This window comes from Peromyscus maniculatus, chromosome 7 (genome assembly GCF_049852395.1).
Source record: "Peromyscus maniculatus bairdii isolate BWxNUB_F1_BW_parent chromosome 7, HU_Pman_BW_mat_3.1, whole genome shotgun sequence".
Taxonomy (NCBI): domain Eukaryota; kingdom Metazoa; phylum Chordata; class Mammalia; order Rodentia; family Cricetidae; genus Peromyscus; species Peromyscus maniculatus.
In genome coordinates, this window is record NC_134858.1 from 99,509,689 (window position 1) to 99,535,585 (window position 25,897).

Consider the following 25,897-nt stretch of genomic DNA (forward strand, 5'->3'; position numbering starts at 1 on the left):
TCTCTTCCTGCTGCCTGTGGATCCGGATGTAGAACTGTCAGCTATTTCTCCAGCACCATGTCTGCCTGTGTGCTACCATGCTCTCCGCCATGATGACGATGGACTAAACTTCTGAAACTGTAAGCCAGCCCCAAAGCTTCCTTTGAGTTTTCATTGCCAGGAGTCATGAGACTGCTGGGGCTAGCCTCCACTGTCTCCCCTCCCATTTTTCCTCTCAGCTCCCATCAGAATAGCCCAGTAAAATCTGCTGTTAGCACTCTGGGCCTTCTTAAGGCTTTCCACTGCCCACAGAGCCAAACTTTTCCGAATTCCTCCTGTGAAGTCAATCTGAGGGCCCGTGAATGACATGGTCAGGTTTATAGAGCAGCAATTCCACTTCTTACCTGCCTGTGTTGGCTTCTTTTTCTCACCACTGTGACCAGACACATGATGAAAAGAAGCTTAAGGGCAGAGATGTTTGTTTTAGCTCATAGACTGAGAGGATCTGGTCCACCATTGTGGTGGAGGCGTGGGAACAGCTGGCTCTGTGGCAGTGGGAGTTTGTAGCAGCTTCTTAGGCAAATCTCCACAGAGAAGGAAGTGAAGTCTAAACAGGAAACAGAGCCAGACAACAAGCATCCAGGCCGACATTCATGACCCAACTCTCCCAATGAGGCTCTGCTCCAAAAGGTTCCACAACTAGCCCCAATTAAGTGCCATCAACTGGCAACTAAATATTCAGTCACATGAGCCTATGGGGGCATTTCACATCTGAATCATAGCAGATGATTTGGGGCTCATGCCTGAAAAATGTATCCCCTTCTTCTTGGTAAACCGCCTCTTCTTATTGAAAGATATTGAAGTGTTCCTCATCTTATAAGTCCAGGTGGATGCATCTGAACACGATAGATGTTTACTCTTCCAACTGCCCTGCAGCCTGTTGAGCCTGTTACAAACAACCCACACATTCGCCTTCCTTAGTGCCACAAACCATAGGGAACTTCAGTTGTGAAAGTTGCTCTGTCATCTGCAGTGCCGGAAGCCTTGTCCAGCCCCTTGGTGCTAGTGATCCTGGAGGGATAATGGCTCTTTCTAGGGTTTGGGGACCACAAGTGAGTCCTCAGTCTCAGATCTATTGTGCAGTGGAATTTTGACTGCACTTTGAATATTGCTTTTAGCTGCACAGTCCTATCAGGCTATTTAGCCTTTCTGTCAGTTTTATGAGCTACCCAACAGCCTTTTAAAAAAAATAATCAAAATGATTTTACACTTATGAAATATTGCAGAAGTAGTACAAAGAATTCCTATAAACTCAGGTCCCCAAACTGTTAATTTATTATATTTGCTTTATTATGATCTCTCCCCTCCCTTCCCTCCCTCATCATCTCCTATTTACCCACCTACTATAGCAATTTGTTTCATATACTATCCATAAATGGATAGTAAATGAATAGCTACAAGAATGGTAAGAAATGAGATGTTTATGTAGTCTCAAAATATATTCCCTCAGCTGTAGAGAAGGAGGTTTCACAGTGACTCGAGCTGGCAGATGCCACCTTCACCCAGCGATCAAAGCTAACATCCTGGATAACGGAACAAATCAGCGCCAGGTGCCTCTTGATGGGGTGCACTGAGCTGGACCTACTGTCAGTTCTTGGCATTCCTACAAAAAGACAACCTGAATTTACTCAAGAGGAAACAGAAGAAACCATGCTGAGCTCCAGTCTACCAAAAAAAGCTGTCCTGTTTGCCCTAAGACCATTTTAATAATTATTTACAGTAATCTATCCAAGTGTTTTATAAACTGCATAGCATCAAGCCAATGTGAGAGACTCCCCACCAGCTCAGGCATGAAGGTGGCCTGAGAAGGAGCAGAGGCAGGTAAGGACTGGTGGAGACAGGGGCACTGAAAACGGTGTTCAGCAGCTAGCCATGACTGATTCCTTTGTGCCTCCATTTAACTTGTGTTCTGTGGTTGCAAAACTATGGGAGCAGTGTTGGTAATGCACAGTACAGGCACAGGCAGGGAGCCACGCTGTGCCCAGTACAGAGCACCCTCCCCATTATAAGCCACTGTGTTATATTGCCTAATCCCTGGCTCTGGAATCACTTTCTTCATCACTACAGTATGGACAATGGCAGTGAGCAATTCATTGGCGCAGGATTAGAATTATGAGATCTCAAGAACAAGGTGTTTAGCATCATGCACGGTCTACCATGAACTTGAAATAAATGTAGGCTGTAGGTGTGACTAGAACGGCCTTGGATGAGGTGATATGCTAAAGGTCACCATGGACCCGAGAAATGAAAGAAATCAAGTCAGTTCTTGTCCCCGGCACACCAACATTCTCGTCTGGTACAAAGCATGAAGATGTAAGGGCTAGCAGAGGTCTGACGGGCTGCAGACCAAATACCCACTTCACAGACAAGGAACCTGAGGGTGGGGCATGCCCTAGATTGGTGTTCTTCCTCTTTCCTGGACTCCTCTATCATTTCCACTTGTGTTAACCTTGGCATCTGGGGAGGTGGGCTGGGAGCTCATAACTCAGTAATTGCCTTGCAGATTTTATTGGGCCATATAACGGCGTGCTGTGCAAACTTTTATGAGTATTTATTTTACAGTGTCTACTGGAACCATTAACGCTTTCATTAGCCAGAGTCAAGGGCTATGAGAGTCTGGGTTCCCTACCAGGATCGATTTCACCTGTAGATTTTACATAAAAGTTTATGAGAACATTTCATGTACATGATAAGGCAAGCCAGAGTTCTCTATGTCTTACAGACTGAGATGGAATGAGGGCCCACGATTCTTGCCTCTCTGTGTGAGATGGAAGGAGATAGGTAGGGCTTAGCAGACCAACAGCACGTTACCTTTCCTGGAAACCCACAGCCCACTAGCAACGCTGGTCTCCAAGTGATCCCATCCATCCATGGCTCCTGAGACTTTCATTTGGATCCCATATTCTGGCAAGTGGGGTGTAGATGGGGAGTAACCCTCAAAATATAATGCCTACTTCCTTTGGAAGACTGTGCCTGTATGATATAGCTGATTATACCTGATTCAATTAGGATGTTGTTTTAGCTAAAGTGGTTAAGAGCGTTGCTCTGCTTGAGTGAAAGCAACAATCTGGGAGAAACCATTCTGTGGAGAAGCCAGTACTTGGGAGTTTGTTTCTGGCTGTGTAAGTTGAGGACATGAATTGTTTTGTTGACTCAGTGCTGAGACATGTCAGACAGCTTGCCTGGTTCACACAAATAAACTTTATGTGCAGCTATTGACATCCAAATGATATGCAAGGAAATGTTTTAAGCACTCTGAAAACAAATGTAAGAATGAATTGAATCGCACTTGTTAGAGATGAGGCTTGTTTTATTGTTTCTCAGTTCTTTGTGGATCCTGCTGTTGTAGATGGAATCTGTTCTCCTCTCAGTTCGTGGCCCGTTTATCATCATCCACACTTGGTAGGCCCCTCTCTTCCTTCCTTTATTTATTTCTTATTCCTCCGTCACTTTCTCATCGTCTCCTCCCCACAGGCAACTGCGTTATTATTGCATTTGATGTCTGCCTTTTTGCTTGCCTACATTTTCACAAAATGTTTACAGTTTTGCTGAATGTCTTTTAATATATGTAAATGGTATTGCGTTACATAATCTCATTTCATTTCTTACTCTTGCAACTAAACAATATGCCGTTAAGACTCACTCATGTCAATAGGCTTGAATCTAATCTGTTGCTTTCTAATTGCTGCATAATACCCCGTTTTGATTTCATTCATGTAAAAGGGTATTTGGAGGAAGAGGTCTGTCTGGATTTCAGGGAGCTAGGCTGCTAATCTGGGGAGAAGAGACTAAAATCAGCAGGTGGGCAATTCTAATAATCTGAATAAAATGTACCCTGGGTCTGGTACGGGGAGTGGTGAAGAGGGGATATGTGTCGTACTTATTTAAAGTTTGAAAAAGAGCCGGGCGGTGGTGGCGCATGCCTTTAATCCCAGCACTCGGAGGCAGAGCCAGGCAGATCTCCATGAGTTCAAGGCCAGCCTGGGCTACCAAGTGAGTTCCAGGAAAGGCACAAAGCTACACAGGGAAACCCTGTCTCGAAAAACCAAAATAAATAAATAAATAAATAAATAAATAAATAAATAAGTAAAGTTTGAAAAGGAGTAAGGAGAAATGAGGTCAAAGTTCATGTTAGGACTTTATAGCCTAAGGGACGAGATGATTGGGTCAGGGAGAAAGAAGGGCAGATGGCCCCTAAAACATACATTCATTATTCAATATTTGTTCATTTAAACACTCACTGAACATCTATTGTCAGCCCAAGAGTGACCTAGTCTATTAGGAAAGTAGGTCCAGAATGGGGAAGACCAATATTGACAAGAATATCATGAAAATGATTACAGCACCACAAGTTATAATCAGGGACCCCAGAAGATGAACATAAATAAGTAGGAACTCAGGAGAATGGCCCTCTGGGTACATCACATTTCTGCTAAAACCTGGATGAGATCCAGGTGACAAGGAGGAGACACTTTATGGAGAGGGACAGCAAAAAGCCAAGGCCTTGAAGCAGGCAAGAACACCGTGCCCTGCAGGAGCTGAGACCCGCACGGACTAGATCCTGAAGGAGCTGTGAGTATGTGCAGCCCTTGGAGTCTTGTCCCTAGATGAAAGGAGACTATTTAAGGGTGCTAACAAAAGCTCACCATTCTCTGCTGAACAGAGCTATCATTGCTGGGTGGAGAAGAGATTTTAGACAGCAGGGAGTGGCTTTTCTTAGAGGATAGGGTGGCCATGACAGTGGGAAAGAGTTTGCTTTGTTGTAGGGTCTTAAAGAAATGAGGGTAGCTGAAATGTGGGCGTGACCGGGACAAGTGAATCGGAAACAGAATCCAGACTGTACCAGCACTTGTAGGCTGAGCTATGAAGTCTAGAGGGGATGCTATGGAGGGCCTTGGGTCATGGCATGAGGGGTTTAAAGGCCTTATTTAGGCGGCTGTGCAGAGGATAGATTGGGGGAATGTAAGGAAACAAGCCAGGCAGTTGTTTTCCAGAAGAGGGGTGGGGTACTTGGGTTAGGGCTGGAAGAAGAGGTGGGGCAAAGGAGATCGATTTGACAGATTTTGAGGTCAAGCTATGGGGCTGGTGATGGATTGGAGGGGTGTGTAAAGGGGTCCCTGTGGCAGGGGTGGCCAGATGAGCTTGAAGTGCTTGTCAGATATGCAAATGAAGGTGTCCAAATTGCCTGGAAATGACATTCTGACACTTAAGAAATGATCTGCAGGTGGGAAGGTCACTTTGAGTCACCTGTGCTATGGGGGAAGAGAAGACCGTAAGAACAGGTGAATCATCAGGAAGACTGTGTAGAGACATAAACTGGAAAATGCCTATTTGGAAGATAAATTTTTATTGGAGATCTTAAATTGTGTTATTCATTTTGAGACTTTAAAAGTGCAGTAGCAAGCAAAGAAAATATAAGATAATCTCATCTTCCCACTGTCATGAATATATTGGTTATGTCTGCTATGTGGAAGAGAAATGAAAAATTACATGTTCCCCTCCCCCAACTGCCAGTGAACAGTCTCATGAGTTCAGGGTGTCAGGATACATTTTTAAGGGCCTGACTCATGCTTTTCTCTCTGCATTTTCCTTTCCTGGTCTAGGTTGCAGACTCATGTCCCTCAGGAGACAGGGTGTCCATGAAGCTAAGGCTATCTGAAAAAGATGAGTAGGAGAAAAAGGAATGATTTCCCAGTGACTGAGGAGAACTAGCTCCCAGGAAAGGTCTGTAGCCCTGGAGCGGAGCAGTACCTGTGTTCCCCTTCCTGTGTCAATGATCCAAGCAACAGAAGGACCCAGGTGTGTGGCTTACAGAGGTCAGACTACCAGCTTGGCCAAAGCTTCCCCTGTGGAGGTGGGCAAGGAAAGGGACCACAAGACCTGAGGTGCTGGGATTCCTGATGGTGATTCAAAGCACATCAATTTCCTATGGCTAGCAGAGCTTTGCTCATGCCTTATCATAGGATGGTGATGTAATCCCTTAGGAAGAAGGAAATGAGAAATGACTGAGGTTGGGAATCATCAACCAAGCAAGTTGAGAGTTCAGACTTGAAATCAAAGTGTTTAACATAAAATAAAGGAATGAAATATTTGTTGAACATTTGACACTGTAGAAAAAAATAAATTTGGACACCTTCATTTGCATATCTGACAAGCACTTCAAGCTCCTCTGGCCACTGCCGACACAGGGACCTTTATACACACCCCTCCAATCTATCACAAGCCCCATCAGCTTGACCTGTAGCTTTACTTAATGGGAGCAGAACACGATGGAAGTGAGGATGGAGGAATTACAGAAGTAAACCAGATCCTCCTGGAAAAAGACAGCTCAGACGGACCCTTTTAGGAAGAAATAGTCAACCCCTCAATGGGAGTGAGACAGAAAGGCCTGTGAGATAGGCAGGGAGGTGTCCCTGTAAGAAACAAAAGTCTTGAGAGCACAGAAGACACAAGGCAAGGGGCTATGGAGAGGATAGGAAGGGAGATGGGTGTAGATGTCGCTCAAGAAGCTTGTTAGTAAAGAGACAAGGGGGTTTAAAAATAGTTTGTTTGGAGCTAGGAGAGACTTGAGGATATTTCTATTCTGAGATAAACAGAGAAGTAAGAATGTGAATAAGAAATACAGGGTGGATAATGGAGGGGGAGAGGAGCCTCAGTGTAAGGCATCTTATTGGGTCCTGTAAAGAAGTAGGCAAGTCCTTGGTCTTGCAGAGGGAGGCCTGCACAGCTCTTTATAGAGGGCTCCATGGCTGTTAGAGGAGGATCCTGAGGAACAGTGCAATAGATGATCTTGTTAGCAAGATGTGTAGAGAAGTTGATTTGGGCCCATAAAAGACTTGGAAATAGTAGAAATGTTTTAGGATCAACTTAGAGAAAAATGCAATAAAGACTCATCAAGGTCAAATAAAAGAATAGTAATCATGAAGTCGCCATTAGGAATACAGCCTATGTGGTGGGCATTGTGCTATGCCTGCTGCTTAATAACATGCATAATTAATATAATGCTTAGACATTATCTTCTCTGTACTGAGGAACTTGAATCTTTGTTAAAATAACAACTTCACTAAAAGTGTAACCTTTTATTATACCATACCAAGGGAATCCCAAACCCTAGGTTTTAAGCAGTCTTCTGGAAACCACAGTCAGCCATACTTTGCTGTGCAGGAGAAACACTTTAATCTCAAGACTCCTGGGTGAGGATGTATAGGCAATGGATGTGGGGCCTCTGACTAAGTCAGAGTCAGGGTCAGATCTGATAGCCTGCTGAATAGTGTGGAAGAGCTGGAATCCCAGATTGAAGGTAGATTTATTTCAGAGTCCCTCTGGGTCAACTAGAATCTGAATCCTTGAGGCTCCTGGTTCACAGAGAAACAGAGTGTAGAGTACAAGGTCTTGGGGTCCAAGACCAAGGGTGGAGAAGATCCAATACTGAGTAGTGGGTAACAGGAAAATCTTATAAAGGCCACAGAGATGAGGTATCTAAGAAAGCTAGGAGCAGGAAGTATATGCCCCTGGAATAAAGGGAAAGGACTAACAGGAAGCAGGTTGTGTCCAACAGGGCCGGTAACTGAGGACTGATGAGGACTGAAGCTTTTCCCTTGGGCCCGGGATGTGGAGGGCTCTGGTAATGAAAGTAAGTGCTGTTTCAGGAGCATGTTGGGCTACCAAGCCAGAGGGATGAGAAGTGTAGGTCAGAACAGCAAACAAAAAGTGTGGAGCAATTCATTTCAGGAAGTTTAGCTATGGACAGTGGCTGGTGTATTCAAGGTGGAAAAGTGTTAATTTTGAAGAGGAAAAACTCAAGGTTATTTAAACCCTGTTAGGAGAATTCCAATGAGGAGGGGGCAGGGAAGAAAGGGAGTAGCCTTTCATGTAGGTTTCCTGAGGTAATAGAAGATGGATTTTGAGGCATGGGGACAAGGCAGACTTGATTGGTGGGAGGGAGAAAAGGCCAAAGAACAGGAGGGAGGTGGGTGGGCTGCTGTGCTTGGGAGTGGGAGGTTAAGATCGCACTGTGTAATGGACCCAGTGTTCCCTGTGAAGAGGGAGGCAGGGATGTAAGCCAAAAGATGAGAGGAGAGAGGTGGGGGGCAGTCAGAGGTGTGAGGAAGGCAGCTAAAGAAGGGGGTGCGCTGCAGAGTTGACAAAAAGAAAGGGGCATGTTTGATGGACAGTGGTGGAGTCGCTCTGAGGATGGTCATCATGAATCCTTGATGAGCTGATTGGCTGGGTAGTGGCACATCCCCAGTAAACCCAAGCAACTGTCCACCTCAGAGCAAGAAAAAAAAAAGTGGTGTAGCTAGAATTTTAAAGTTCTGATTAAAGCATAGTGGAATGATAGATCATGTGATATAGGCTTGATAAAAAGGAGAAGAAGGAGAGGAAGTAGCTGATGGGTTGACAGGAAGCCATTGTGGTTTATTGCATTCAAGGTACCATTAAGATTTGAAATCCATTTGGGGGAAGTTGACCAACCCTCCTGAAGAAAGAGTAGGACTCAAACATAAAACCAGCCATAATGACAAAATTGTGTTGGCTTTGGGAATAAGTGGCCAATGTAGAATAGAGGTCATGGGGACTAGGGCATCATAGCGTTGGGTGTTCATCCATGTTGACCGGGAATTCACATGATTCAGGGACTAAGTCTGTCTAGGAATGAGAATGGTAGGAATACAGTCACCCAAAGGAGGAAAAAGCTCTATTGCCATCTGACCTGGACAGATGTATTGACATCTGGCCTCCAAGCCCAGTTGGGAAGAATCAAAGCTAAAGTGTCTTTTGTTTTGTTTTTTATTTAAGATAAAGTCCCCTTTAAATTGCAGAAGTTCCAGGGAGAAAGGAGTAATACAGCAAGCCCTGTGAAACATTTACTCTTTGGTTTAAATGAGTTTCTCAGTCATTCTCAGAGAATGCTTTTTGGCCAAGGGAACTAAAAAGGCATATGGAGTGAGAGGCGATGGATAAGCCTAGAAAATGTCATTGCAGTCAGTAGCAGGAACCCAGACAGGGCAACTGGCTCTGAGAACCAGGAAAATCATAACCAGGCAGGTGGAACTCTCCCAGCTCACGTCAACGCTGTGAGCCAGCAGGGCCCACTGTGAGAGCAGCTCAAAGTTTTCCGAAAGGATCACCTTCTGCTCTGATCAAGACCCTATTAGGCTCCTGGCTGCTGATCCTACAACTGTGGACATTTTAGTAGGAGCAGAAGGGTATATGTATGATCTTAATTATGTAGGACGCCGTCAGCATGAGAAGCAGATCACATTTGTATGTTTGGGGAAGGAAGTTATGTTAAATAGTGTCCATGTATCCATTAACTCAGTCACCCATCCATCTATCCACCCACTCATCCAAATTGAAACATTTATTGACCAATCTTTGTTCTATATTAGAATCTGGGCAAACTAAAATGTTTAATCAGTGACTGGATGGGAAACAGTGTGCAGGGTGCTTTCTCCAAATACTGAAAGCAAAGGTTTTAAAGGTGTCACACCCTGGAAAGCTGTCCCAGTGGGGTTAGGAACCCCAGTTTTTGCTGTGGTTTTGAGATGAAGAATATTCTAAACTGGTAGCAGAGATATCCTGTGAGTTGCAGAGCCTACACAATAAAAAGGATGCTTGCGAAATAATACACCAGGATCCCCTCCTGCTTGGGAGCTTGTAAAAGCATCCTTGAAGCTGGTGGAAAAGGATTCCAGAGATTTCTGTGTACAACATGTTTACAACAGGAAGTTTGGGATCTGGACAGGGTGGGGTTCTGGAAGTTTCTTTAACTACCTCATTTGTATCTCACTCACAAAAGACTATGGTTTTCAGCCTGTCAGAATGCAAGGGTATGTGGCTTAGGTGTAATGCCATTATTTGTGCCTTTCCCTCTAAGACTAACTTCAAAGTTATTTCTATAGCAATGCAACTCTCACTTACTCCTATTTAAACATGTTACATTGTTACATTCCCTGTCCCTGTGGCGAGTATCGTTGGAAGGATAGCCTATGAGTATTGCTCTTTCTGGTGATTTCTACCACATCTTTCTCCTGTCATGGAAGCTCAGGATGATTGAATTGGCTACTCTCAAGATTACACAGGGTGGGCCCAACCTGGGATGGCCTTGGGGCTATGATGGCCCTCTCCAGGTGTAAATAGCTGGTAGTTCAGTGGCAGTGCTCACAAGCCAGTCGGTTACTTTTCTTCCATAAAAAGGAAATCTTTTGAAAGAACAACGGCATACATTAATTAATGTCACCCCATAGGAGGTGAATGAGTTCACGGGTTCAAGGGGGCCTAGAAGGAAATGGAACAGTGGGACACTGCTTGGTGCCTTTGAATGTGATCTCTCATTAATTGCTGTTTGACCTCAGTTTTCTTCTTATTCTCCACGACCCCTTTTAACTCTCTTTCCAGTTCCTGCCTGTCCTGAGCCTGTCCCTCTGGACCATGTACAGGCAGGCACACTCCTTCCTCCTGGCTAGCTTTGGCATCAGATCTCTGCTTTTTTTTTTTTTTTTTTTTTTGGTCTCTTTCTAAGCCCCTTTAAGAGACAATTGACTTTTGTTTCTTTTCTTTTTGCGGTCAGAGCACAAAGAAAATGGAAAGCTCCCGTGGTTCACAGTCTGGTTCCCCTTCCAATCAGGTTGTGGTTACCTGAGGACTGAGTCACTGACAGGAAGTTTCAGCTCTCTGCCCCCTGCCGGCACCCTCCACTCTTCTGCCCTGCCTTTGCTGATGAATAGACCCTCAGACACACTAAAGACTGGGCCTCAGAACCTGCCCTGTGCCTTATCTTGCAGCCAGCCTTCTTCTGGGGGGTCTTTCCTTAAAGAAGCCAGCCTCTTCTGGCCTTTCCAACATTTAAAATAAAGCTGAACTGTGCCAGGGCATGTGTGAAGAGACTACACAGTGGCGTCCCTCTATCCAAGTTACTAATTTTCTGCGACCTGCCAACATTTCCATTTTAGGCTTGTAAGATTAGAAAGAGTCATTTGAAAATATGTCACATTTTCACATTTTCCACAAGGACTCCTGGGTACAGATTGTCTAGGACTGAATTTGGTGGTCCCTGAGTTTGTCTTTTCTCCCTGTAGCCTGTTCACTAGCAGGCCAGGAGTAGACAGAACGAATCCATAGCAGTGTGGAACATTTTAGCAAAGTAAAGCAAAACAGGAGGAACTCCAGCACAGGCTGCAGCCAGGTGCCACTTCGTTGTCCTGGCACTGAAGAAGCCAATGTGGCAGGGAAACTACCTTGAGAGAAAAGAGGCATAAAGGGAGGGCCTCTGCCCTGTGACTGCAGAGGAGGGTGTGGCCCCTCTGTTAACCCATGCTATGCTCATCTCCCTCACTTTCCCATTCATCAATCGTCCATACCCCTCATACAGAGGCATAGACACTCACTCATTTTCTCACCTCCACTCACACCATTCACCTCTCTCTCTCTCTCTCTCTCTCTCTCTCTCTCTCTCTCTCTCTCTCTCTCTCTCTCTGATACACACACACACACACACACACACACACACACACACACACACGGGGGGGGGCATGTTTATGTTTGTGCATTGTCTCTCACACTCTCTTAGACATACATGAAAACCTATGTTGCTTTATTACTCTTTTTGAGGGGCCTGCCACCCAGCTCCCAAATAAATCACACACAGAGGCTTATTCTTAATTATAAATGCCCAGCCTTAGCTTGGTTTAGTTTCCAATAACTTATCTTTCCTGTCTACCTTTTGCTTCTGGGCTTTTCCTGTTCTCTTACTTCAGTAAATCTTACTCTTACTCTGTGGCTTGCTGGGTAGCTGGGTGGCTGGCCCCTGGAGTCCTCCTCTTTCTCCAGTGCTTGATCTCTCCTCCCAGATTTCTCCTTCTGTATATTCTCTCTGCCTGCCAGTCCCGCCTATCCTTCCTCCTGCCTCACTATTGGCCATTCAGTTTATTAGACCACCAGGTGTTTTTGACAGGCACAGTAACACAGCTTCTCAGAGTTAAATAAATGCAATATGAACAAAAGTAACACACCTTAAAATAATATTCTACTACAAACCCATCTCTGAAGTGTGATCTGGGTTTTGGGATGTTATTCCCCAGTTTAATGGAGATGAGGCCACTTGACTTAAAACAAAATGATTTGATCAGCTGGAACAGGTTCTTCACACTACTGAAGCCTTAGTGTCCCATCTGAGCTGAGACCTTAGGATGTTTGTGTCTGTTCCAAGCAGGAAGAGAAACTCTTTTGAAGATGCCCTCTCCCACCACTCACACACTGAAACCCAGAGAGAACTCTGAAATGGTTAATGAGGAAACCAAGAAATGAATCCCTTTCAATCTTCCAGTTTAACCGTTGTTTTGATTTTGTAGCCCGCTGAGCTGGTCTGACATCTTGAGACCTATTATTCAGGATGGCTTTTTGCCAGTCTTTTCCAGCCTGCCAAATAATCCCTTTGACATGGCATTCATCCTATCGACTTTCACTCTCTGGTTGGCTAGAGCGATGCTGAGGACCAGTCCGGCGCTCCTGACTGTTTGGCCATAAACACCAGAAACATGAATCCCATTAGGATGCTGACCTTGGAGGAAGAGCTATTTGTGATTGCTGCTCAGCCTTCTCAAGGCCCATGATGCACAAGGTTGCTTCCATTTTCACAGCACTTTGCCACAGGCAGTGCACGTTCACACCTATTAATTACTTCATTTGGTTTGTACAGGATCTCGGGAAGAGGAGAGTTCAAATATTCTTATTGCAATTTCTGATAAAAGGTTAAGTGACTTGCCTCCTGGTCATAGCTAATGAGGAGCAGAGGTGAGGCTGACACGGGCACTTTTGATTGACAGACCAGAGTCTTTCCTGGAGCTTTTCATTGTCTTAAGACTGTGGGTGCTGGGAACTCACCACCTGCTAAGGATGCACCCTTTGCAAAAGGATTCAGGTCTCTAGATGAGGGTGGGTAGTCAGCTCTTTAGCTTGGCCCCCTGGGATCATGTTGTCTAGAGAACAGAATGGGCTTTGTGTGGCTAGGCAGCTGTTAGACATGAAAGGAACTTTGGTTTATAAAGCTGAAGCTTGGTTTGGAATTCTGTGAGATTGTGGAGTGACTTGTGAACATTCCCCGTCTCAGCCTCTGCACTTGATCCTGAGGAAAATGAAACCTACCTGGCTAGCCCTTCCTCCTCCTCCCCTGCACCAGCCATGTGTGCACGCATACATTTAGTAAGGTAATGTTTGGAAAATCTCTCCTGCATGTGAGTGGTTGTATGAGTTAACTTCCCTTGTGGTGACAAACAGCTCAAAGGCTTGCAACCATCCTCCATGATTCCTTAGTGAGGTCTTCTTGAATTCTGTTGGGTTGTGCTGAACTGGGCTCTGTGTCCTGACTGAAGAAGTAAGTAGCTGCTCTCTGGGTGGCACCGTTATCATAGTTGAGGGTAACAGCAACAAAAAGAGGAGAACCAAATCCCACAGGTATATTTAAACCTTCTCTTCAGAAGTGACTGACATCACATCCACGCATATTTCTCCCCGAAGCAAGTCTCTTGACGACACCTGCAGTCAGCAGGATGAGAAAGTATGTACTTTAGCTTAAAGGAGACATGGCCTGGGTAAAGAAAGAGTGGCTAATTCCCAGTAGATGCCACAGTTTACTGGGGTGTGTTTGTGGGGGGTTAATTATGCCACTCGTGGTTGCATAGGTTATGGGCTTCAGCAAAAGGCTGAACCCAACTCCATTGACTGACCAGGTGGCGAGCGTCTGTCTATGTATTTGTGTCAGTGTCTCTTGCAGACTCCCTCTTCTCCTCCACTGTCCTCCCCAGCAGTGTTCATGCCTCAGAGAAAAGAGCTTCTCCTTCAGGAGCCATGCAATATAAATGCAAAGAAGTAGACCTGGCCATAAATCCCTGCAGCCCTCCTGAGAGCTTGGTGTGGCTGTCACTCAGCTGGACATGGGTAGATGCACTCAGTCTTCTCTTCAGTAAGAAGGACACCTGCAAGGTGAGTGATGGCTGTGTGAAGGGAAGAGACCAGCTTTACAGAGGCTTGTGGTGGAAATGAGTGTCATTCAGGGAGGATTGCGGTGAGGGGAAGATCATTGTCATGACGAGTTCTTCCACTCAGTTTCTAGTATGTGGTTCTCTCATAATGGAGAGGAGGCCACATGCCTGGGACTCACCACACCTGGGCCGTATGAAGGAGGCCTGGCTTGCAGTGTGTTCGCAGCACAATGAGAATTCATGCACCAAGGGTCTCAGGATTCTCTAACCAATGCCACCTTTGGGGAAATGCGATCACTTCAGTGGATTACAACATCGTTGGGCATGCCATTCCTGAACAAACTTGCATCTCATGCCCAACACCACCACCATTCCATGAGCACACACTGGGTGGGGTTTATGGAGCTCTTCCTTGAGGTGTCTCTTCTCTGAGAGTATAGAGAGATCAAGCCCCGTGACCTGACCTGAAGGGATCACAGTCTACAGGACAGGTATATGGTCCACACCTGGATCCAAGCAGAGGCCCTATCAGAGATCCATAGGCATCATCCAGGGCCTTCTCATATGCATAGCTCTTTTCTCCGATGCCTTGTTTCTGCTTTCATAGTAAGACCCAGGGTATCTGGTGGTATTTACTCTCTGCATCCCATTTTCTCCAAAGAGTAACCCTTCTCTAACGCAGCAGCAGCAGCAGCAGCAGCAGCAGCAGCAGCAGCAGCAGCAGCACAAGATAGACAGTCCTGTAACTCTAATCCTGGTTCTGTTATTTGTTACCAGGGTGGCTTTTTTTTTGAGTCTTGTTTTTGGCCACTGTAAAATTGAGCTACACTGTCTTTCCAGGAGACTTGGGAAACTCAGAGGCCAAATGCACATTGCCTAGCATGCCTCTGGAGCCTCTACTCTTCGAATGTTGGATGCTCTAAAAGTGGTCCTTTCTCCCAGTGTCTCTGCAGCATCCTTTTCCAGGTATGTGAACACTGGTTGCCTCAATAAACAAACCACTTGATTTTGGTGATTTCACACAACAAATACTGATTTCCCCTCAGATTAGAGTGTGTACAGGTTTCCTGATTGGCAAGAGGGTTGTTTTTTTGTTTTTTGTTTTTTCCTACGGGGACTTGGGTCACCTGTGTCTTGTGATTTTTCAGTGTCTTGCTTACAGCACATGTGCAGAAAGAAGGAGAGCACATGCTGCTCCTGACCACTTTGATCTGTAATTGAAACATGTTTATGGATTTAATTTATAACACACACACACACACACACACAGAGAGAGAGAGAGAGAGAGAGAGAGAGAGAGAGAGAGAGAGAGAGAGAGAGAGAGAGAGAAAGAGAGAGACATGAACTCATGCACACATAATCAGTGATCATATCTAGTGGCAAATGAGGTTGAGACTCAATCTTCTTGCAGGAAATGAAGGAGGTCTAACAGTCACCCCCTTACATGATTTCTCTCTGACTGTAGCAAATGTCCCCTTTGTCCCTGCTCACCCTAGTATAGGCATTTCCACACCCTCGGTGTAGTAATCTTTTTTTAAGTTTTCAATCAGTTCTGGGGGTTGAGTCCAGGATCTTTTATATAAGGCAAGTACTCTACCACTGGGCTCCATCTCCCATCACAGAATGAGCTTTCAAAAGAGAGTTGGGGATGGAGAGATGGCTCAGTTGTAAAGTGCCTGCCTTGCAAGCATGAGGACCTGAGTTCAGGTCCTGCACCCATGAAAAGGTGTCTGTAACCCTATGGCTAGGGTGGGCAGGAGGTAGAGACGGACAGTTTCTCAGATCTTGCTGGCCAGCCAGGTAGGTCAGTTGGTGGGCTCCAGGTTCAGTGACAGGACCCTGTCTCAGAAAACAAAGGTGCAAATTGGTATAGGAAGACACTCCATGGCTTCACATGCATGTGCATACACATGCATACAGGTACCTGTCTGAATATATGCACACTCATATGAACCTGCACACACGCATTCACTATACACACGTGCAAGTAAATATGTAAAAATAATACAGAAAGGTGTGAATTACTCTTCACTGTAGAATCTTTTCTGCAGTCTTCCTGCAGCCTCCTCACCATGGCCTGCAAGGACTCATGAGGCCTTGCCCTGTCTTTCTGCTCTGGGCTCTTCTTCCTCTGCCTTTCATCCACCTCTCTCTACTCCTACAGAGCTCTTTCCCATTTCTAGAACATGTTGGACTCATGGGTGATTTGGGAGTTTTGTGCTTGCTATCCCCTGGGCCTGCAACAGACTTCCTCCTTCTCTTTTCTTCAGGCCTTTGCTGATGTATTGTCTCCCTGGAGAGGCTTGATTTGATCCCTTAGGCACCCTCGTCTTATTTAAAATTAGAAAGGACATGTCAAAAACTGGAGAAAGTCATCGAAGATAACCAAGTGAACATTTATACCACCTTCCATTTCTATCAAGGCTTAACATAAGAATTTTTTGAAGGAAGATGTTTATAACTCATATTGAACATGGTTTGGGTCAAGTAGCTCCATATTCCAAAGCAAGGTGGGAATATTGAGTGACCCAGGCTCCATCTCCAACGCATGGAGGGCGGAGGCTGCAAGGTCTGCAGAGGGAACCTGAGCAGACCATGTCAGAGGGGTGGGGTTTGTCACTTCCCTTAACTGTAGAGCAGAAAAGCATTTCCCTCCTTGTTTAGCCCAAGAGATGAGGAAATTACAGGAATAACCCAGAGCCTGTCTTGTGTCCCTGCAACTGAAGGAACTAAAACTGGGCTAGCCTGAGGCAAAAGCCTCACTGGAGCTTGTAGGCAGGCAGCAGAGCCAAAGACTTTTTAGTGAGTAGGCTGCTCCACAGTGATCTGTGTGTCTAGTGACTATGGAGGAAAGGCCAGCGTTCTCCGGGTTACAAGCCAATATAAAAAAGGAGCCAGTATGGGCCTTGTTCAACAGAGCTGCTGTGGGAGTTAATGTTTCCTAGAACTGGAGTGAGGGTTCCCATAGGCTGTTTGTTCTCTTCTGCTGGGACCAACGCTCCTATTGGATAGCGGTGCTGCAGACGGGCCTTCTCAGGCAGTTCTTGCTACAGTTAGTATTAGAACACAAAAGCGGGCTAGACTGCTCATTACTCATGGGTTAGTCTGTTCACCGATGTACACCTTGACAGATAAACCAGCAGAGGAGGCTCAGGCTCTCCTCTCCGGGAATCAACCCCTCATACAGTCACAACTGGTGCCTGCCATTCCTCTCTGCAGGATGCTAAGAGACTGAGGGACGCTGGCACTCATGGTCCCTTTTAATCTGAGTATACTACTGTCTGCCATGAAGTATCTATACCCCTTCTCTACCCAGGCCAAACCCCCAGCATGGGAGGAGGACACTTCACCATCTCACTGACATTGGACTTTGACCAAGTGACCAGCTTTAATCCAACACACCATGAGTCAATGTTTCAGTGTACAGGTTCTAAGAGGCTGTTAGAAAGGCCACCTATCTGTTTCTCCTGTCTTAGGATCATCACATCCCGGTTAGGCAGATGACCCTTTAGTCTGGGTTCTAGAATGATAACACGCTGTTGGGGAACATGGCCACCACCAGCAACATACAAGCTGAGGAAGATACAGTAGTTGTATTCATAGAGATTGTAGGATTGTGTTTTATGTTTTTATTGTAGTGACAGGTTACTGATGCTAGTCTGCCCCCAGTGACACTTGCTGATGCTCCTTTGAGTCATCGAATGTCCTGTGGTAACTAGAACAAAGGCCAAAGGAACTAGAAACATAATCAAAGGGCCAGTATGTTGGCTTCAGCTTTTCCATAAAAATTCTTATTGAACTACAGCAGTTTCCTTTTTTTGTATAGCCTTTGTTATGAATAGAAAATAATACCTAAGCTGTGGCACATTCAAACAGTGGGATACTACTCAGCAATAAAAAAGGATAACAACTAGTACTTCCAAAAGCATGGATGAGTCTCAACACCCACTGAGGAAATGAAGACAGACACAATGGTCTACCCACAGTGTAATCTCAGTTTGAAGTACAGGCTGAGTGTCACTTCTCTGAAATGCTAAAGGCTAGAAAGGTTTATATTTAAAAAAAAATATTTTAGAATTTGAAATATCTAGGGAATGGGACCAAAGTCTCAACACAAAATTTATTTATATTTCATTTACATCTTATATAAACAGCTTGAAGGAAATCTTAGAATAATTTAATCATTTTGCAATCTATCTTCTATCGTCTATCTATATATCTATTTACTACCTATCTACCTATCTACCTACCTATCCACCTGTCTGTCTATCTATCTATCTATCTATCTATCTATCTATCTATCTATCTATCTATCTATCTATCTATCCATCCATTTGTGTGTATGTATGTGTAGGCACAGCACAGATATTCCACAGTGCATGTGTGGATGTCAGAAGACAACTTTCTGCCATTGGTTCTCTTTCTACTATTCGGGTTCTGGGGACCAAGGGTCTTCAGACTTGGTAGCAAGAGCTTTTACCTGCTGAGTCATCTTGCCAGCCTCTGCAGTTGCACTTTGACTGTGGCGTGTTATATGAGGTTAACTGTGGGGTTCACTAGTCATGTGTCATGCCAGCACTCAATAGGCTTTGGACTGGTGAGTATTTGTAACTTGGGATCAAGGCTGCTCAACTTGTAGACTAGAAAAAGATAAAAATTAATCTATGGTACTATAATCTGGACAGTGGTTGCCTCTGTGTGAGTGAGCACTTGACTAGAAATGGGGAAGAATGGAGTAACTGAAACACCATTGATTTTGTCATGGGTGTTGGCCACATCCACATCTACGCGTGTCAGACTCCACTGCTGAATTGTGACTTGTACATGGGTTTGCAATTCTGCTGTGCCATGCCTAGCCTCGATACCCTTTGTCACTAACACTACGTGTGATTTCCAGCATTTCCTCCCTCTGAAACTTGGTATTTGTTGTCACATGTGAGAGCTCTCTGCTCTAAACCCCTTCATTCTCCTTTCCTTCAGCAACCCCAACTGTCCACAGGGTAGAACAGAGGACAATAGGGATTCCTTTAGTCTAAACTCTCTTGGTGTTCCTTTCAGACACCCTCCCTGTGTGTTTCAGAAGCACTCTTGCTTTTGAACCTATGTCCCAGGACCGAAGGATCTTCCTTTTTAGAATAGCAAAGAAATATTTCTCCAAGTCTGTTTCAGTTAAAGAAGAGTCGAGTAGAGTCATCCTGCTTCCTCTTATCCTGGAGACAGGCTGTTTTATAGCTAGAAGTCCTTGTACCTCTAGCATGTCAGGAGCCAGCATAGTGCAGATGAGCTGGGAGACATTCAGATACCTATAATCACTGAAAGGAGCCATCCATCCAGGCAGGGAAACTTCTGGGCAGACGACATTACAGTTTCTGGTCCCTTGGGCAGCCATCTGCTTTCTTCCTTTGAAATCTTGTCTCAGTTCAGTTAATAAAACTGCTCAGGTACATCACTCCATAGTTCCAAAAGCAGTTTTCTGTATCGTTTAAATCATGTAGTGTTTGGGCAGTATAAAAATAAATACCCCTGTTTTACAGACATGGAAGGAGGGGCTCCATGTGCCTCTTGCATGCTGGGCATCTTAGAGAGGTGTTCCCTCATTGACTTCAAGGAGATAATCGGCTGCAAAGCTCCCCAGTATACTCAAAAGAGGAGAACTGGGATCTCTCTTGGATCCTTGTCACATCATAGTTTTGTAGAGTGCTAGGGTTGGTAAATTAGTCTAACCAAGGCTGAGTGAGGCTATTCTAGCGCAAACATTTCCTCCTTCCTTCCCCTTTATCTTTCCTCTGTTTTATATTTACTGAGAAAACAACATGTAACAATATTAAAAAGAAAGAACTGGAGGCAAGGAGGAGAAAAGGAAAATCAAATAAACTGTGTCTTATCCAGTCACATTAAGTCAACACCCTTGTCTTTTCCTAGAACTCCTCCACATACCCAACTGTCTTATGTTCTGTTTGCCATTCCCTAGACATCACCTTGGCTTCCTCTTTCTGATCTTATGTTATGGGGATTTCTCTGTGTTGCTGTGAGGTCCTCTGTGGATCAGGCTCAGGGGATGAAGATGTTCCTGTTGGAATCACAGGCCTCCTCTGCTCCCCTGCGTTCCACTCAGCTTCCTCACAGGTCAAAACCAGACTTCAAGATGAAGATGCTGTGTCCCTCTGTGTGTTTACAGAAATCTGTTTTCATAAAGCTTCACATTGAAGAACCAGACAGGAACAAATATGCATGCTGTTAAATCAGGGATCTTTCAGTAGGGCTGTTCATCAACAGGTGAGTGTATGCAAATCTCTGCTCTAAATTGCTATATTGGAGTCCAGGAGGAAATAGAAGGTAACGGCTCTCTAATGCCTTCATTTGCCCAGACGTTCAGCAGGGATGGCAATTTCACTTAAGGGAAAAATTCAGCAGGAATCAATTTTTCTAAATCAAATTCAAGGGTCACTGATTGTTAAGGCAACCATGGGTACGCTAATGATGCTATTTATAGTTTGGCTAATATGTATGCATAATAAGAGAAAATTATTTACAGAGATGATGAATTTAATATTGGGAGTGAAGCAGATTTACAGCCTGGAAAATGTAATTGCTTTTTGATATCAATTAAAGGACTGTTTCAAAAATCAATAAGAATTTTAAAGAATAGTGCAAGCCTGAATGAATGATAAGTAACTTGGAAGCAATTTTAAAATCTTATAGCAGATGATTCTCTTGAGCCCCATGAAGGACTTTATGGGCCTTTGAGGAATAAGGTAAGATTTTTTTAAAACTTCCATTGATTCAAAATGAAAGCAAAGCTTGCACACACCACTGAACTGCCACTTGTATCGCTACATAAAGCCATGTTGGACACAGAGCCCTGGGAGTGATGAATCAGAGAGAATGGGAAGGCTTAGGAATGGATACCTCATAGGCTGGAGTCAGAAAATGAAATAACCATGGAGCCTTGGGAGACTAGCAAGGTCAAGTTGGGGAGAGAGAAGTTGGCAAGTCCTCCACCCCAGTTCCAAGGCTGAGCACTTAAAGAGAGTGAGCAGAAGAGATGCTAGAGAATCAAAGGCACCAAGATTCACCATTCCAGAGATGGGTTTGTCCATCTATTAGACAGAGGCACTATGGTTTGGCTTTGAAGAGTCAGACATGAAGAGGGCAGACTTGTCCTTGAGGAGCTGATGGACTCCAAGATGTGTGGTCAGTAATTGGATGATGAAAAGTCTTCATTTCCATTTATGGAGAACTTACTATATGACAAGCAGTTCACGCAATAGCTTGTGCTGTTTTTACAGGAGCCTACTACTCCACTTAATTGAGTCAAAAAACAGAGAAACAACCCATCCAAGGTCACCTGGGTAGTAAATATAAGAGCTAGAAATCAAAACCAAGCACTCTTTCCAGAAGGTGTGAATCTTGAATCTCTGCCATGTAGCACAGAAGTAATAGTTACAAACAGTGAAGCTTATCATGCTGAATGCCCCATGCTGCCTGGCTGCCTCAGTTCACTTCATGTGGGCCAAGCAGGGGGGAAGCTCAGCTTATTGTAATTCCCAGGTGCAATGGCATGTGATCAGCTCTGCTGGGCTTAGTAGAGGATAAAGGGAAGAATGCTTTACAAGGACCACATCATAGCATGTGCAAAGAGGCAAGTATGGCCATGCAGTAGTCCCACTACTTGCAGAAAAACCCACCATCTGGTTACCTGCAACTATATATGCCAATCCTTGTTTTCATGATTCCCTATAACATAACAGTTGTCTTTGGCAAAATCCATTGGTAGGTGATTCTTTTTTTTTTTTTTTTTTTTTTATTATTATTATTATTATTTTACAACACCATTCAGTTCAACATAATAGCCACAGAATCCCCTGTTTTCCCCCTCTCGCCCACCCCTCCCCCCAGCCCACCCCCCATTCCCACCTCCTCCAGATCAAGGTCTCCCCCGAGGACCGGGGTTGACCTGGTAGACTCAGTCCAGGCAGGTCCATTCCCCCCTCCCAGACCGAGCCAAGTGTCCCTGCATAAGTCCCAGGATTCAAACAGCCAACTCATGCAACGAGCCCAGGACCTGGCACCAATGCACAGCTGCCTCCCAAACAGATCAAGCCAACTGACTGTCTCACCCGTTCAGGTGGCCTGATCCAGTTGGGGGCCCCTCAGCCTTTGGGCGATCTGGCTGCGACATCTGTCACCCCATTGATCGCCAGGGTTGATTCGGCTGATCTGGCTGGCTAGGCGGGTGTCCCCTTCCTCCCTCACCGCTCCATGTGCGTCCCTCCCGAAGCTGCGCGCTCGGTCGAAGAGGACGACCTTCCCCGAATAGAGGAGGACCGGTCTTCGGTCAAGGGTATACGAGTAGCTGCGCTCCCCTGCTAGAACCTCCAAACAAGCTCTCAAGGTAGGTGATTCTTGACTGGGCAGCTGAAAGAGCCTCTTGACTCTCAGTGGAGTGCTTGCTCGGGTCAGAGTGAGAATCCGGCCTCTTCCTAGCTTTGTATCAATGGGCTAGTTACTTAACCCTGATGCATCTCCATTTTGTAGCTAGAGTTTTCCGGCCTTGCCCACAGTCAGGACAAATCTTTGTCACCCGCCAGTCCCACAGTCGCTCAGACCCAACCAAGTAAACACAGAGACTTGTAGTGGGTAGCCATTCCAGCTTGGTTCTGGAAGTTCCAACCCCCATTGAGACTCTGGCAACTGTCACGCCTACGAGGCGGGGCGAGGGGAGGCGCCTGGGGACCCGAGAGCTGGATGGGCCAGCGCTCGCTCTGGGCGCTCTCTCGGTGCCGGAACGCTGACCGGTGCAGATTGACTGTGCAGAGCTCCGGAGAACACCGCTGGACTGCATTACACCTTCCCCAGACCCTGCGACCTACCCATTACTTAATTTGTGAGTTACGCCATTAAATAAATATCCTTTTAACTACGTGGAGTGGCCAAAATAATTTCTCCAATAGCCCTTTTTTCTTTCTTTTTTTTTTTTTTTTAAAAGGAAGGTTTTAACTTTAACATGGTAAAATTATATATAACAAAACAATTACCGAGGAAGAATTATAGTTACAATATTAAAGAAGATGTCCTATCTATCTTATATTTGTGAGTTTAAGGTTTTATATCTAACTTATCTTTTATCATAACTGAGGAAATTACAACTATCTAGTTTTCAACCACATCAAAGACCTGAGAAGGAACATAATGGTACCTGAGAAATGGTAGATGGATGCAAGCAACTTTCGGGAATCTTGCAAGAGTAGACCAAGACAGCTGGCAGCCTGGACAGTCACCTAATGTTTCTCAGCATTGTTGGTGCATTCAGATTGGCTACAGGCCTAGAATATCTGACAGACCATTTTCAGAAGCAGGAATTTTGAGAGACCATCTTACCCTGTCTTGGCAGAGTACAGTGGTCACTTTCCTTGTGTCCCGCTTGTCCAGAAAGGACAGCATTGCATTTGTACTGTCAGCCATCAAGGCAAGGGCAGTTCTTTGCCCAGTAGGCCATTTTGTGCCAAAAAGACAAACTTCCAAATGGAAATGTCTTAGAAGCCCAACATTCTCTCGGGATCAATTGGTGCAGCCAGGAGCAATTGTGTCTCACATCAACAGAATTTTAAGTTATTTAAATGCCATATTCTCTAGGTCTATGAAGTGTTTGAAGATTACCTATCTATCTGAAATATATCTATGTATACCTAGAAAACTTAACTAACATGGCTACAGATATGATTATCATAGATGACTAATTATTAATCTATTTTTTAATTATCCATTACAATTTTAAATGAGTTACATAAACATAATACCTCAAACAAGAACAGAAATATATATATACACAGTATAACAATATTAACTTCAAGTTTGTATCAATAAACCAAAATCCATACCAATGTAAAACATTTTAAACATAAACTAAAATCTATACCAATGTAAAACATTTTAAACAAGTTGTTCTTTAAAAGTAGGTTAATTAATCTATCCTTTTATCTTATCATCTCTATATCCTCCTATATATCTATATTATATCCCCTTTTCTTTTTTAGAAAGAGATCACATTTATAATCAATCTGTTTTAAATAAAAATATTGGTTTTTCTCTGTCCCGCACCAGAGGGCTCTTCTGATTTGGGACACAAGAATCTCTTAACCATTTTTTTTTTTAAGCAATATGTCTGGGTTTAGAGGAGGAGTGAGCCAATTCCACCTCTAAAGCCAGCTTGGTATATTTGGGAATTTGGACGTAGCATCTCTTACTACTTCCTGCTGGAGGGGGGCGCTGTATCTTATGGGGACGCAAAGAAAATTTTAGGCCTATGGGGTAGTCCGTAAGGCTGTATTGTGTGAACCAGTTGCCTTGAAACTGCTCTGGATGTTGGATCATCTGGGCCATGGTGTCATCGGAGACCTTTCAGGGGGTCTTGGCTGGTGAAACCTGATGTATCTTAATATGGAACAAATCCATAGCCTCTGGCTTTCTGTGGAAACAAAAACAGAACCTCTTTTCCAAAGCAACATATCCTTAAATCCAAATTTTGAAGTCAAGTTACCTTTAAAATATACATATTGGTTTAATTCAACATCTTTTTTGATCAAATGTTTTTTTGCAGTTAAAAATCCCAAAGACAACACAATCCAGATTGTCTGTGTAATATTCATCTTTATGTGGCTTTTTACATTAATTTTTTTGTCTCTTTGAAGCCTACGTATATTTTACACACATTGTAAACGATGTTATCTGAATCAGTCTTTTTGTGAGCCTATTGCTTTAAACTGCATCCTTCTAAGCCTGAAACAGCGCTGTGGCTGCTGGCTCCACCCACTTCAGCTTCCCAACATGGCAGTGGTACGTTTTCCGCCAGCTCTGGGAGTCATCAAGTCTCAGAAATAGTGGGTCTAAGCTTTTATCAAAGCAGCATGTAGCCCAGAAACCTTTTTTTTTTTTTTTTTTTAAAAAAATACTAGTAAAGACTAAATCTACTACACAGCATAATGTGCCTCTGGCAGACCCCTCATTCCCGCCATACTACCGGTCAAACGCACACGCCAGGAACCCGCCAGTGTTCAAACCCACGTTTTGCGCCGTCTAGCTGCTCATATGAGACAAGAAGCAGGAACCTGGTTTTGGCTCTGTTTAGAATTGGTTATTAAATATTCTCAGGTTTAAGGTGGAAGCTCGAGCCGTTGGGTGCCATTTGTAGCTAGAGTTTTCCTGCCTTGCCCACAGTCAGGACAAATCTTTGTCACCCGCCAGTCCCACAGTCGCTCAGACCCAACTAAGTAAACACAGAGACTTATATTGCTTACAAACTGTATGGCCGTGGCAGGCTTCTTGCTAACTGTTCTTATATCTTAAATTAATCCATTTCCATAAATCTATACCTTGCCACGTGGCTGGTGGCTTACCGGCATCTTCACATGCTGCTGGTCATGGCGGCGGCTGCAGTGTCTCTCCCCTCAGCCTTCCGCTTCCCAGAATTCTCCTCTCTCCTTGTCCCACCTACTTCCTGCCTCGTCACTGGCCACCAGTGTTTTATTTATATAGAACAATATCCACAGCACCATTTCTCTAATTTTAAAATGTGAATATAATACTTATCTCTAATGGGTTGTTTTGTGAACTTTAATATGTGATATTAATCTAAAGTGTCTGGGATGGGACCTTGTACAGAATGAGGAAAATGATTCTAAATGTAACTATATTTATACCTATGTCCATATTTATGTCCATCCTTTAATACTCATATACAAATAATCTTACCTACAATGACAGATCCACAAGACACACTAAAAATTGAGGCAGGGAAACAGCGGATTGCACAGAGTTGGAATCAAGCCCTTTAAGAGCTGATCTGGTTTAGCCTGTGGATGGGACACAATCCTTAG